The sequence below is a fragment of the Camarhynchus parvulus genome, chromosome 1, assembly GCF_901933205.1.
Source record: "Camarhynchus parvulus chromosome 1, STF_HiC, whole genome shotgun sequence".
In the NCBI taxonomy this organism is placed as follows: Eukaryota; Metazoa; Chordata; class Aves; order Passeriformes; family Thraupidae; genus Camarhynchus; species Camarhynchus parvulus.
In genome coordinates, this window is record NC_044571.1 from 94,996,676 (window position 1) to 95,010,098 (window position 13,423).

Below are 13,423 nucleotides of genomic sequence, written 5' to 3' on the forward strand. Positions count from 1 at the left end.
TTTCTGGTACCTCTGCTCCAACATCACATCTCCCAGTCCTTTACCAGCAGGCTGTGTCCTGATTACCTCACTGCTCTCTGAACTAAGACCTTTCTTTGAACTGTTGCTAGATTTTGAGTTTACAGGCGGTGACACCCAAGACAGACTTCTTGACCTGGCCCTCAGCTGACCCCAGCTTTTTCACTGAAATGTCTTGGCTTCTCTTGGACAGGAAAAGAGAATTTAAAATAAAGAAAAAGCTACAGGATGGAAGAAGTGAAAAGTTGTAGTGATGAATTTGCTAACAAAACCGTAAGGCCCACAATACAACTAATCATAAAACAAGTTCCTCCATGACATTCCCTCTAACATTTTAGGTCACAACATACATCAAAGCATATGCCATTAAGTGCCTGCATAAATGTGCTTCATGAGCTCATCCTTTCCTGCCTCACTTTTTCTGTTTGTAAAGCTGAGGCTGTATTATTAGACTGGGGCAGTACTCTGAAGTCCAGCTTCTGACAAGAGTTGTTAGAATAATTACTGCAGCAGATGTCAGAATCAAGTGAAAGCAGCCATTAACAATCAAAGTACAAACCACAATCATCACTTATGTTGTGTGCTATTGCAGGTACAGAACCAGCAAAGCAGAAAAATGTTCACACTTACTTCTATATGTCAGTCTCTGTTAGGAGAGTATCTCCCTCGTCCCCTCCCCCAAAAAGGTTTTTCTAGTACACTTTGCTGGTTTTAGCTGCAGCTGGAAAAGATACAGCTGTGGTTTTTGGCTTATACAGCTTGAAGCTTGAGCTCAACATTCAGCAACAGCTTAGTCTGAGCTGTTTTACAAAACTATTTTTCTGTAAACATTTTCATTCAACATGTTACCATGTGATATCTGTGCTCCCTTAAAGCATACTAGTGATGGGTGCCTTATCTTCATATTGCCTGACTGGTCAAATACTTACTTGGGAGGTGGTCTGAAAGCTGGGGACAGAGGTAAGACAGAGAACATTTAATGAAAGCTGGATTCTGACACGGAGTCCTGTGATAGTCCAACAAGCCGCTGCTGAGTGACAGAGAGAGCAGCAACTCAACTGGCAGCTCAATGAACATAGTCAGTTTGAAGAAGTTAGAAGTTAGCCATTAACTCATGGTTTTGGAAACTGTTATTTGCAAATGGACCCCACACAAACAGGTCATAAAACAGAGGATCCATGCTGGGGCTTGGGGGTTTTGCACACATTTACACTCTTAGGTACTCAGGTCGTTGCTTGAGGTTCAGAACAATCATAAATATAGCTAAATCATATAGTGTACAGAGACTGCTTTAAGGATGCTGCTGCTTCCCACACAGATAAAGTCCAGCCAAGAATAGCATGTGTTTCCTTCTCTGCATCTAAGTGGTTGCTTATGTTCAAAAATGAATGAAATATTCAATGAAAACAAGAATCTTCACTGACACAATCACTGCTTCTTAATATCGTTTCATAAGATAGTGTTGTCTTATCCAAGTGTGCCTGGCTCTCTGAGAATAGCACAGACAGGACAGTATTTGGATAGCTGCTGTTTTTTCTGAAGAGTGGGGAGGGTGTGCCTGTTATGCGGGCATGTTCACAAAGGTTTTAGCCCAGAAAGAAAGAGGTACATCTGGAAAGAGCATAAACCAGGTTGCCAGATTGGCACTGCTACTAGAAATAATTCTTTCTCAGGAAAGTACCAAAATGTGGCTGTCTGGTTTGCCCACAAGTATCCGGGCATTTTTCTTGGCAGGCAGGGATACTGGCAGGTGTTTGGCATTTTGATCACTGCCCCAACTAGTGTCTATTCTTTCTTCTCTGCTGAAGATGGAAGAATACACTTGTGGTTTAATCACTGGCCTAGGGATTAGGCAAAATGGCTCTGCTCAGATTTTAGTCTGCATGCTTGGCCAGGTCACTTAAGGAAGAATTTTGAGAAGTGCCCAGCACCCACAAACAGGATCGGTTTTTTCAAAAGCTCTCTGCCTCCACTGAGGCAATGGACAGATGATCAAAGGAACTTAGAAAATCTGTCTGCAAGTGTGATTGTGAGAGCTACTGGGTGCTGATCACTTGTGAAAATCTGGTTCTTACTGAGGTGCTCAGATGGGAATCAAACTCTCCATCTACCTCCCATCATGATGGGAAGACACTTGAGAATCTGGCCAGGAGCAATCTCCTGAAATGCTGCACCAGGAACTTCCTCTGTGCCTCAATTTCCTCTAAAATGAGAGTGATGTTGTCAGGGTGCTTGTAAGGATAAATTTATTAACCTGCTGTGTGTGAGGTTCTTGGATGCTTCTGAAGCCACGAAAGGGAGGTGAAGCATTTGTAGCATAGTGTCTTCCCAGACATACCAATCATCTGTGTAAACAGGACTGTGTTAAAGTGACTGGAGCAGGAGTCCAGGAGTCAGCTTTCCTCTGTGAACAATTTACAAGCCTTGAAGTTCAGGAGCTACTGCTTTTTGTTTGTCTCGAACCCTTGATCATGAGTCAGGACTTCACCATGCTAGCAGGTGTAACATACAGAACAAAAGAACTCAGCCTTAAAAACCTTTGTGCAGAACACAGTAGTGCCAGCAAAATACATTGTAAAGAAATGATGAAGCTGTTCCATTCAGCTGTTTGCCTTCTGAACTCCCTGCCTCTTGAGTACAGTAGTTTTATAATTTTCTTTCCTCACATGATATTTCTTTCCTCACATCCCACCCAAGTGTTTGGTATTTTTTGGGAGAGTTCTGAGGGTTTAGAATTTCAACTCTACAGGACTGGTTACTCTTACACTAGATACCATATACAATAGTATCTTTTGCAGGTGGGTTTTTTGATTTTAAGATCCAGAGACATTAAAATGGACCTTATTTTACTTTCCTCCTATTTTTTTTCCTTTAACTTACAGCAGTTTCAGTTTTGCCTACAGATGTGGAAATCTGAAAGGTCTTGAACCTCCTGGAATGTGTGCTGGAGCAGCCTTCCCTCACATGATGTGACATTTTCTTTCCAGCTGAGAGTTGAGCCCCTCCGCCCCCCGCAGCGCCCTTCATTTTTGGCCTTCCAGCACCATTGGCATCCGTGTGAGCTAATGCTACCCAGATCCTTCTCCAAGGAGCACCGAGGGCTAGCACGCAGCAGCAAAGCCCCGGGGCTGTATCTCCGAAACCCAAGAAACCTCAAATCCACTGAGTGTTTCCATAAATGCTCCTCAGCCGACTGGGCTGTGGGGAGTTTCTGCTCTCCTCAACCCTTGCCTCTCCTTTGGGAATGGGAGGAGCAGGTTGTAAATGAGTTTTCTGACTGCCCCTGTGCAGAAATGGTGCTGACATAGGAGCGTGAGGGAACCACAACCACCACAGGAGCTGAGAGGTGCTTCAGGGAGAAGGGGCCCAGCCTGATGGACAGGGGCCTTGAGCCAGGGCCATGCTTGGGGCTGGTCCTGCCCTCACCACAGCCTGGTGAGGGTGAGATGTCTCCACAACCTGGTGAGAGCAAGCCATCACCACCTCGCGAGGCCATGGCAGCTTTCCTCAGGGCCATGCTACCGGCAGGTATTGGCCATGGAGCAGGGTGGAGCCCTCAGGGTGCCCTGCAGTTTGGTTTTGTTTTAGAGTAGACTACAACATCATTACAACTCAATCATCGCTAAATGCAATCCGCTTGTTGGAAAGTATGGAATATGTAAAATTTTCTTAAGAAAGGATGTTCTTTAATGCTTGATCTTTGTATACTTTCAAGCCTAACCAACAAGAAGGGAGATTTAATCCACGAAACAGAGACCAGCTAACAAGCAAGCTCTAAGTGATGGCCAGGGAGTAGAAAAACTAATTACTTGTTGGTAGAATTGCCTTGTTAAGGTTTAGGCCTTGATTTTAAGGTTTAGGCCTTCACATGCTTCTGTCATCTTAGATCTGGTGCAAGGTTAACAAAGCTTGGGAAGACAGATGCCCACTGATAGTGGGCACAAAGAACACAGAATGCACAGAATGCAGACAAACTCCTGCTATCTTGATAGCTTTTGGGCATTAGGTACAACATTTCATGTTTTCCTGAAGCTCTCTCAACTCTCTCAATAGGTAGATGAGAGAGCAAAAATATTTCTCCTCATCATGTCTGGTGGCAGAGAAGGAGAAGCCAGGAAGGAAGGGTTGCTGCAGCCCGAGTTGAAGTCTGTGATGCTGAATACTCCCAGAAAGTGCCACGTTAGTTCCTCAGTCTCCTTCAGGTTTGGGGGAAATTGCAGGAGCAGCTCTCGGTCTCAGCTGCAGTCATTGTTTTGAAGGATAAGGCTGTGCATATGTTGTGAATGTCCAAGCTAAAATCCCAGCTCTTGAAATGCGCTTGACAAGTGGAGCCATTGAAAATATAATAGGCCTCTGTTTACTTATTGTTGAAATGCTTGTTTTCATGAGATAAGCAGCTAGTAAAAGTTAGTTCAAAGCACATGTAGCAGAGAAAATGCCTTTGAGCAATCACAAATTTAATTTATTTTGCTTGACAGTCCTTTTGTATTGAGCTGTTGACAGTGTTTAGCATAGAAGTGAGAGATATGATGTTGAAAATAGGGTATTTAGAAAAATAATATAAAATATTCATTGTAAGTGAATTCTGAACTCAGTGAAAGGCAGTTTTTGGGCTTGAAATTTGAATCAAAGAGCTATCTCATCCTGACTGCGGAATAGAAATATTCCATAAGAATCACAGGCCAGAACTAACCACCACTTGGATTTTAAACATTAGTATTTGGAGCTAGTTGCTTAAGAGCAATCTAAAATCTAAATAGAATGAAGGTGACATTACAAAACATACCTGAGACAAATGGATTTCCTTTAAACTACAATTTAAAAGCCATCTGATAATTCTATACCAGTGCATTAAAAAAAAGAATTACTCCTGTAAATTACTCTTTAATCAAGTATGATGACTGAATGTTAAATATACAGTTTTCTGTATGAACAATGTTTTTAGCTGAGACTAGTAATGCAAGCTTAGGGAACAATCCTGAAATGTCTTCCATGTTTCCTGATGTATTAAGATATCCAAAAGATAATAATAGTCTGTCGGAGTTCCTAAGCATAAAAACATAAAAAAACCCCAAACCCTTGCTGTGGCAGCTTGGACTGTACTGCACAGACATCCTAAATTCAGACAGGGTGGCTGAACTGGTGGAGAGCAGAAATTCCTCTAACAGACACAGAATGTCCAACTATGGCACCACTTTCTTCCATGGAAGACAGGAACTGCTGCTGCATCTGCACCAACAGGAACATAAAGCAGAACAGTCCAGAGCTCTCATTGCCTGGCTTTGAATGCAGATTGTGTGCACAGCAGGAACTCAGCTCATCACGAACACCTTCAGCCTTCACTGCAGCATATTTTTGAGCTATTCGTCCATTAGGCTGATAAGATGGGACAGAATCCTTCCAGTTGTTAATTCACTTAGGGAATTAATAAACAGGCATGGTAGCTGTTCTGAACTAACATTCAGCCTGTGATTACGTATTAAAGTACTGAGGCTTGTCAGTAACGTACAGCAGCATATCACAAGGTGTACCTACCAGTGAATGCTGCAGTCCTGGAGTATCTTCAACTAAAGCGTAATAATGAATACAGCCATTTTTGAAAGTATAGCTAGATTTTGCTAAGCTCTGCCCACCTTCAGCAAAAGTCTGTCCATTTACTGTAGAGCTTGTGTTCTGTTTCAGGGGTGGGGTTTTTTTTTTTTGGGGGGTGGTTGGGGTTTTTTGGGGTTTGTTTTGTTTTGTTTTTTGTTTTGTTTTTCTGGGGGGTTTTGGGTTTTTTTGGTTTGGTTTTTTTTGTTGTTGTTGTTTTTTTGTTTTGTTTTTTTTTTTTTACCCAGAGTTAACCAGAACTTGAGAATTTGTCATTGATTCTTTAAATCCTTTTCCCTATCAACTCAGCAACTACAGAGGCAGTTTATCACTGAAAAGAAATCTAAGATACAGTTTTGGCCAGCATTGTCTTGGAAAGTTCATTTTATTAACATGGTTGTGGTTTTATTTCAAAAACAAGCACTGACATTTTTGGAATCAGTAAAGCACAAGAGACTTACTCCTAAAGGCCTAAGCATTGCATTTTTCTGCAGCAAACAATGTGATGTGCTACTATGGTAAATTCAATTCAAGCCACTGACTGAAAGGAAATAAGTACTGAATGTTGTCTTTTTTTCCCCTTAATTTTCTAAAATATGTTTTGTGCGAATGCTAGTGCTTATGTGATATACTTCCTTAACTCCTCTTTGGTTATTTGCTTTTCATCTATAGCGCAGGTGGCAGACCTATTAATGCTGGCAACGCAAACTGTCCTCACACACCTGCTTTAATTGCTCAGCTTTGACCTAAAGCAACTACCTCTTGACTTTTTGCTGAAATCTGCCAACAAGGGTCCCAGTTGTGTGTTTTACATTAATATCCATCAACTGAGAGTTCAACTAAGATCACTTACTTCATTTAAAAAGGAATACCAGGAAATATCAGAACCCTTTTCTGTTGTTGTTGCTGCTATTCTTTAAGGCAAGCTGAAAGAAAATTTCTGGTCTCCAAGCTACATAAAGACTCTTGTTCTGATACTGTGCATTCACTGGAACTCCATGTGTGCTGGGAAGAATGTAAGGGCAGAACAGAGGTGAGTTATGTGCTGGCATAAGCAGACTTGACTGCTAGATTCCTTTAGTGGTAAATTGACTATCTTTCATTTGTGTGTCCCTGGGGCTGTGCCACCTTCCATTCTGTCCCTTTGAAAAAACTATGTTGAGTCAGAGGCAAAGTAAGCATCTCCATTCCAGAAAATATGTATTACATACATGTGTTGTTGCTTCATATAATAAGAGTGGGTTTTGTTAGAAACTTGTTTTACTCTCCAGAATTTTCTGTTGCAAAAATGGTCAAATGCTTTGGTTGGAGTTCCCTTATGCAAATCCACAGTTTGCTACTGTCAGCCTCTCACTTTCAGAGTGAAGAATGCAGAAGTATGTTGGTCTGGAAAGAGTGGTTTCTTTTTAAGTTAGCAGGAAACATATGCTGCAGATGTTTCAAAGTTCTGGCTTTTAATATACCTTTGATATCTACTATGTCAAGCTGTTAATTTTGCCTCATTCTCCCTTTAATGGGATAGGTTTCATGTATCCTATATATTGCCATGATAGATTCCTAGGAGCTGAAGTAAACTGGCATAGCTGATCCAGGAGTTTGTTATTTTTAGTGCTGTGGATATTTTTTTAAAACAAAAACCTTTTCTTAAGTTTGCAGTACTTTTTTTAATATCTCAGCTTTATTTCAAAGTGACTGCATAAATTTTGTAACCTGTTTCTCCAGTTGTGTACCCAGGTTATATAGGCCTTATCCTACAGGAATGGAAAAGAAGTAGTTAGGTTCTTTTTCTATTTTGTTTTGTGGTGCAGTTTTTGTTCATTTTGCTTTGTTGGTTTGGTTTCTTTTTTTTTTTTTTTTTTTTTTTTTAAGGTTAGAGTGCTCTTTTTGGTACCATTTACTTCTTACTTGCAAATGTGGAGTTCTCAGAAGCTGTCATTTTGGAGTGTTACACTTCAGGATTGCCAAGTATTTTTGTGCTAACTGCCCAGATGTCTCCAAAATGAGTGTAATGAGCACACACACACATTTGTCTTGAAGAGGTGGAAAAAGCAACGTGTGCATAAGATGCAGAACAGAAGGATGCCCTAGTTGTGTAGAACTATGAATGGCATAGCTGCGGGCATGCTTCCAAATCCAAAGTGGAAAATTTCTTACCTACCAGGCAGTCCACATTATTTTTGAGTGCCCTCATGTTGAACTCAGTGTGGCTGCTGATGAGATCCCAATAAAGAATGATGTCCACAGATGTGCACAGACACCACAGTCATCAGGTCACCACCGGCTCACAGCACTGAGAATAGAACTTCAGACCTTCGCCTCTGCAAACACAGCTGCTCATCTGGCCTGGGCTTTGTAGCCAGCAGAGGGAACTGATAAACACTCTCATAGGGCTGCTTTACGTGTTTTTTGTAACCAAGGGAGGCCAACTGATTCTCACTACATTCTGAAAAGGGTCCATGTAACGTCACCCCTATACAGTTTCATCTGCCTTTCATAAGCAACAAATTTACATTTATCTTGTTTTTGCTATAAAATATGGACTTACATGAAATTTCAATCACCTAAAGATGTCCCAAGACTTCATAGTGGTATTAACTCCCTGCAGTGCAATTATGAGACATTAAACTCATTACACATCAAGACAATTACAGAAACACATCCAACATCTCAGGAGTGCAGGGAGAGCAAGCATTATTGTTTGCTGGTGACTACAGGGAATACGCATAGTTATTGCTCAAGACTCATAAAGAGGCTTCAGAACCAGGAGTCATCATTATCTTTCTGAACATATATATATAGATCTGCAACTTTTTCTGGGATTTCTGTTTGCAGAGGGAAAGCCACAAAAAAGGCAACAACACTTGCACAAAACTCTAGAAAGTGTAACTGGCAAAAATAAAGATCATTTGTACAGTTAAGTACAGATGTTTGCTGGTTTTTTTAACAGGCAGAACACACCACCTCTAATGTTTTTGTATTGTCTTATTCCTCACTACATTACCTCCACTAAACCATTGCTCTTTTAGGAATATGACATTAGTGTAAATTAAAAATTATCTCCCTGTAGAAAGAAAGAATCTACAGCCTACAATAACTGGAAGGCAAAAGAAGTAAGGGAAAGTATAGGCATGTATTTAAGCTCAAGAGATAAAACTTATCTTACCTCCCCTGAGATACACAGAATAAGGGGGCAGAAAATTCTGCCATGCAGATATGCTCATAGATATATAAAAATTGCCTTCTGTGGCAGATAGTGAGATGACCATTAATGGTTCCTTTTCTAGTCCTCCAGTTACCGTCACATGTTCACAACTTTCTCTACAAACAATGCATGCTTAGCAGTAATTTTTAAGTTAAAAGTGTAAGAGAGAAGACCTCTATTGCTAGGGTAATAACTCTGGAAATTGAGCACTGGAATTTGTTGGGTGACGTGCGTTTTTTTGGTTATTTAGTTTTGGTTTTGTTTTGTTGGCTTTGAGGTTTTTCTGAAATTCAGTATTTGCAAGGCCATAGGAGCAATTATGAATCTGTACCCTAATAAATTAACTTAAGGGCTGAAAACTAGAGGGATAGGACAAAGCTGGTGATTGGGGCTTTGGTTTTTGTCTGTTTGCTTGCTTATTTGTTTGTTTGAATGGGTATGAAATTATATCCCGTATGTTTATAGAAGTAAAAAAGAAAGGAAGATTAATATTAATGTCCCCTACAAGATCCTTTCAATAATTTTGCTTAAGCCCTATGAGCTTCTCTTTGAGCTCTTTACTGCTGCTGAGTTACCAAGGCTGAGTTCTATAGTCAGATGTTGTCTATGATTTCTTTGTCCATGGCAGTGGATTCTCTGCTTCCTCAGCCTGCCAAGACTGGGCTGGTCTCCTTTAACAACAGCGTGTAAGAAAGAGATGACCATTTGCTTATTTGTTTAATTGTTTATTTACGCCCTTCAAGAATGATTTATTTGTAAATCCTGTAAAGGAGTTTGTAAAGGATTTCACAGGAATTTTGAAAGTGTTAGGAGTAAATTACCTCTCTCAAGATTTGTCACTGGAACTCTCCCTGATGTTCAGCCCTAAGGAGTCATGCAAAGACAGAGAAGCTACAAAGGGGTGGACTTTATAAGGCGGAATACAAAATGAAGTGTGGGATTAGTGCTGTCCTGGAAACCAGAGGAGCTAAATCTGACATTCTTCCATGAATTTTCACTGTGACCTTGAGTAAAATAATTTATATATTTAGTGACAGCACAGCCAGAGGAAAACATAATCTCTCCCTAAAGAGAGGTGTGAAAATAAATTCCTGAAGGTAAGAATTTCTCCCAAGCAGTGGCAGAACTATGCATAGATAAGTAGAGAGAGATATGTTTATCCTCTGTTTCTATGTATCTAGTCTAGCACTTTAGAGAGCACTGGGAGTTACACTAGTGGATTAAATAGATACTACTGCCCTAAATGAACACCTAAAACCCTAAGCATAACTGCCAGTAGAAGTGACTTAGCATCCCTGCTTAACACTTACCTGGGCTTTTGCTGGAAAAATTAATACAGTCTCTTTATTATTTTTAAATGTTATGATCATTATTCAAAAAATCTGAATTCCTTGCTCTCCCAATGATTTCCTCTTTTTTTTTTTTTCCTTAATTCAGGTTGTAGCATTACTTTAAACAGTACTTTTAATATCAGTGTGCTTTGATCTTGTAAAAAGGCATTTCAGATGAGCACAGAGGTCAATAAATGCATTCCTAGACATCTGAGTTCTCTTGGGAGACCTGCGGGGCGAAGTTTCCCTTCATCCCTTGCTGCAAAGTGATGCTAAGCTGAATTATCTACTCAGCCTGAGAGAAACTGCTCAGAGGAGATTCTGATCTAAATTAGATGCATTCCTTTGAATAAAGTTTTCTTAATATGTCCTGCAATCCATTTTTCAAATGCCAAAACCTTACATTTCCCAGCAGGCTTTAATAAAAGGTATTTTGCTACATACACATTTCCTGTGGCAAATGCATTTTTTTCCCACGAAATTTGGTCTATTAAAAATTTTGATTTATCTGATAGAGTAAAACTCTGTGTGAAAAAAATCAGGCTTTACTGCCACACTGTAGACCTAAATTCTGTATGCATTAAACTTAAAACCACATATCTGTGTTTTACAACAGGGATGTTTTTGGAAAAGGGAGGTTTGCTGTAAAAATCACATTAACTAAGAAATAAAATTTTGTAGCTCAGAGTTAATGCTAGTTATGAGGAAAACCATTGGGCTGTCTTCCTGTCTTCTATGGGCAATTTATATTAATTACCTGGATGCAAAAATAGTTTTACTGTAAGTTTGCTGTAGAAAACACTGTACTTTGTTTTTTGAATAGTTCAATTTATTTGGGTTTTGGATTTTTGTTGTTTGGGTTTTTTTAAAGATACTTATGTAATCTTGCAGGCAAATAGCTGAAGGAAGTGTTTTTCTTTCCCCACTAGTTAGAATAGATAACACATAAAATCAGAAAAAAGCTTAGATAAAGTATGCAGAAAAGGCTACTTGGAGCAGAGTTCTGCTGTTATACAATACTATAACTTAAAATATTGCAGCTAACGTGAATACAGTTATATATGGACATAATTCTTTTCTAGAGAAGACTTTCTATTTGTGAAAGACCAGAAAGGACTCAGTTTAGAAAGAGAATTAGATATTAAGAAGAAAATACCACTATTTAACTGAAGACTGTATTTTGCATTTACAGAGAGCATTAACTGCTGGTTCTGGCCGCTCATGCTTTCCCTCCTCTCTGAGCACCGGAGAGAGGCATTGTAGGATTAGGATTTCTGTGACGGAATTTCTTTAAACAGGTGACTGTGTGTGCTAAAAGTACACTGACTCACACAATGTGAAAAACTGCTACTGGTCACTAATGGATTGATCTCTTTGAGAATGGACAGATGCATGGATGGGAATGCAAATATAGTTTTGAAACCACTTTTAAATGTTTTAACTGTTTAGTAGCTGTCTTTGAGCCACTTAACTATTCCTTCCTCTAATGCTAGAAATGCCCGTGTAGGAGAACTGCAGAAAAATATAAACAAGCTGATCTAAAAGTTTCATAGAGACACAAGGTCTGTTGTTCCAAGAAACAGGACTTTGCTTGTAAAATATCTAAGTATATTTGGTACAAGATAATGAATTCCATTAGTCTTATTACTGTGCTTCTGTGAGGGCTTAAGTTCCATCACACCTTTTTTAAAGGCAATGAAACCTGTGAAGATGCACTTCAGTCCCAAGATTGTCTCAATCCAGCTAGTCAATGATATTAGCAATAAAACCCAGTTCCTTCCTTATATTAACACTAACCACTTTTTTTTTCCTCAAACAGAATTTAAGGAAGCTTTACAGTGATTTTTTCCCCATAACTTGACTGGACTGCAAAGGAGACTATTAAGAGGGATAATAAATCGCTATAATTGGTCTGGGTATACTAATCTCTTCAAAATCCATCAGAAAAGGAGAGAAGACCTTTTCCCAGCCACAGTGTTTCCCAGCAAGATCTGTTTTTATTTCTCTGCTAAAACAACAGACTGTTACTAACTTAAATGTCAGATGACACTACATCTGAAAAAAAAAAGAAAAGGCGGGGGGTGGCCAGCGCCACCCAGCAAGGCAGTGCTCGAGTTCACATTAAGACTTCCTCACAATAGCTGGGTAGAACAGAAGCCTGAAGTAGCAGTAATCTTACCTTGAGTACACAAGATCCAAGGAGAGAAGATCACTGGCTCAAAACAGTACAGGACTGAGAAAGTGCTCTGATCTGCAGCTGGTAGCATGCACTTGGCTTTTATGTGCAGGTGGGAGGAGCTGCTCCCTACGGTAGGTGGGCAGTGAAGATAACAGGCAGACAGCCTTCAGGAGGCATTGCAGAGGTTTTTGCTCTTTGGGGACAGAGAGAGGGAGGAAAAGCAAGCTGGATGGCATATACATGAAAAATAGTGTTGGATTTATTTGTTGGAGGGTTTTTTGTTATGGTTTGGTTTTTTGTTTGTTTTTCTGTAAATCTGTAGTTAACTGAAGACTTTCTACTGTATTTCTTTTTCTAAATCTGAATCTCTATTATTCCAGTTGCAGTTACATTACTACTAGTTCTCAATCTGTTGGAAGGATTTTTGTGGCAGTGAGATACTAATGCAAAATCTTTATCAGAAAGGTCAGTGTTTCCCTTTCTGAAAAGATATAGCTATGAAGAATCAGCCCCTTGATCTTTGAAGTTGTCTGTTTTCTCAAGGATTGAACTTCCTTTATATTCCAAACATCTGCTAGATCTCAGCTCTGGAACCCTCCTAAGTTTCTGTTTTGCTGAGCTGCACAGCTTTTTCTTGAGGCAGCTGTAACGCGTTCCATCTACATACTGACTTTGTAGCAGTTTAGTTTAGAGCAGTTTTATTGTTCGCTGTGTCTGAGTTCTAAACAATTTTACCAACTGGTATTCTCAAAAGGCAAATGTAGCCAAAAAGACAAACCAGTAGGAATATGCATTCCTGGTGGTTTCTGTGTAAAATCATTCATTGTTCATTTTAACTCATTCATTGCTTTCCACTCAGAAGAGTGGATGGCACAGATTGCAGACACTGGCTCCTGCAGATGAAACAGTTGTACCCATCTAAAATACACTAATTCTCTATTTATGTATCTTCGTGCATGAGGCATCTGAGTCTGTATTATTTTCCATAATACACAAGTAAAACCTGTGTCATACTGGAACATGTAATAGGTTGAGAAAGCTGGAAAGATAGAACAGCAAGGGGAGAACAGTAGTGTGCAACTAAGGGAAAGTCTAGAGGTCCAT

The 13,423-nt window shown here is 39.7% G+C and overlaps 1 protein-coding gene across 2 annotated transcripts in view; it reads right to left on the reverse strand.

The window, feature by feature from the left end:
- COL8A1 (collagen type VIII alpha 1 chain) overlaps nt 1-12,411 on the reverse strand; it is an 87,296-nt gene extending 74,885 nt beyond the window's left edge. For both annotated transcript variants that reach the window (XM_030959906.1, XM_030959897.1), the window contains exon 1: nt 12,320-12,411. The gene's annotated coding sequence lies outside the window, so the exon portion shown is untranslated. The remainder of the gene's footprint in view (nt 1-12,319) is intronic.
- Between the last annotated feature and the right edge of the window lie 1,012 nt (nt 12,412-13,423).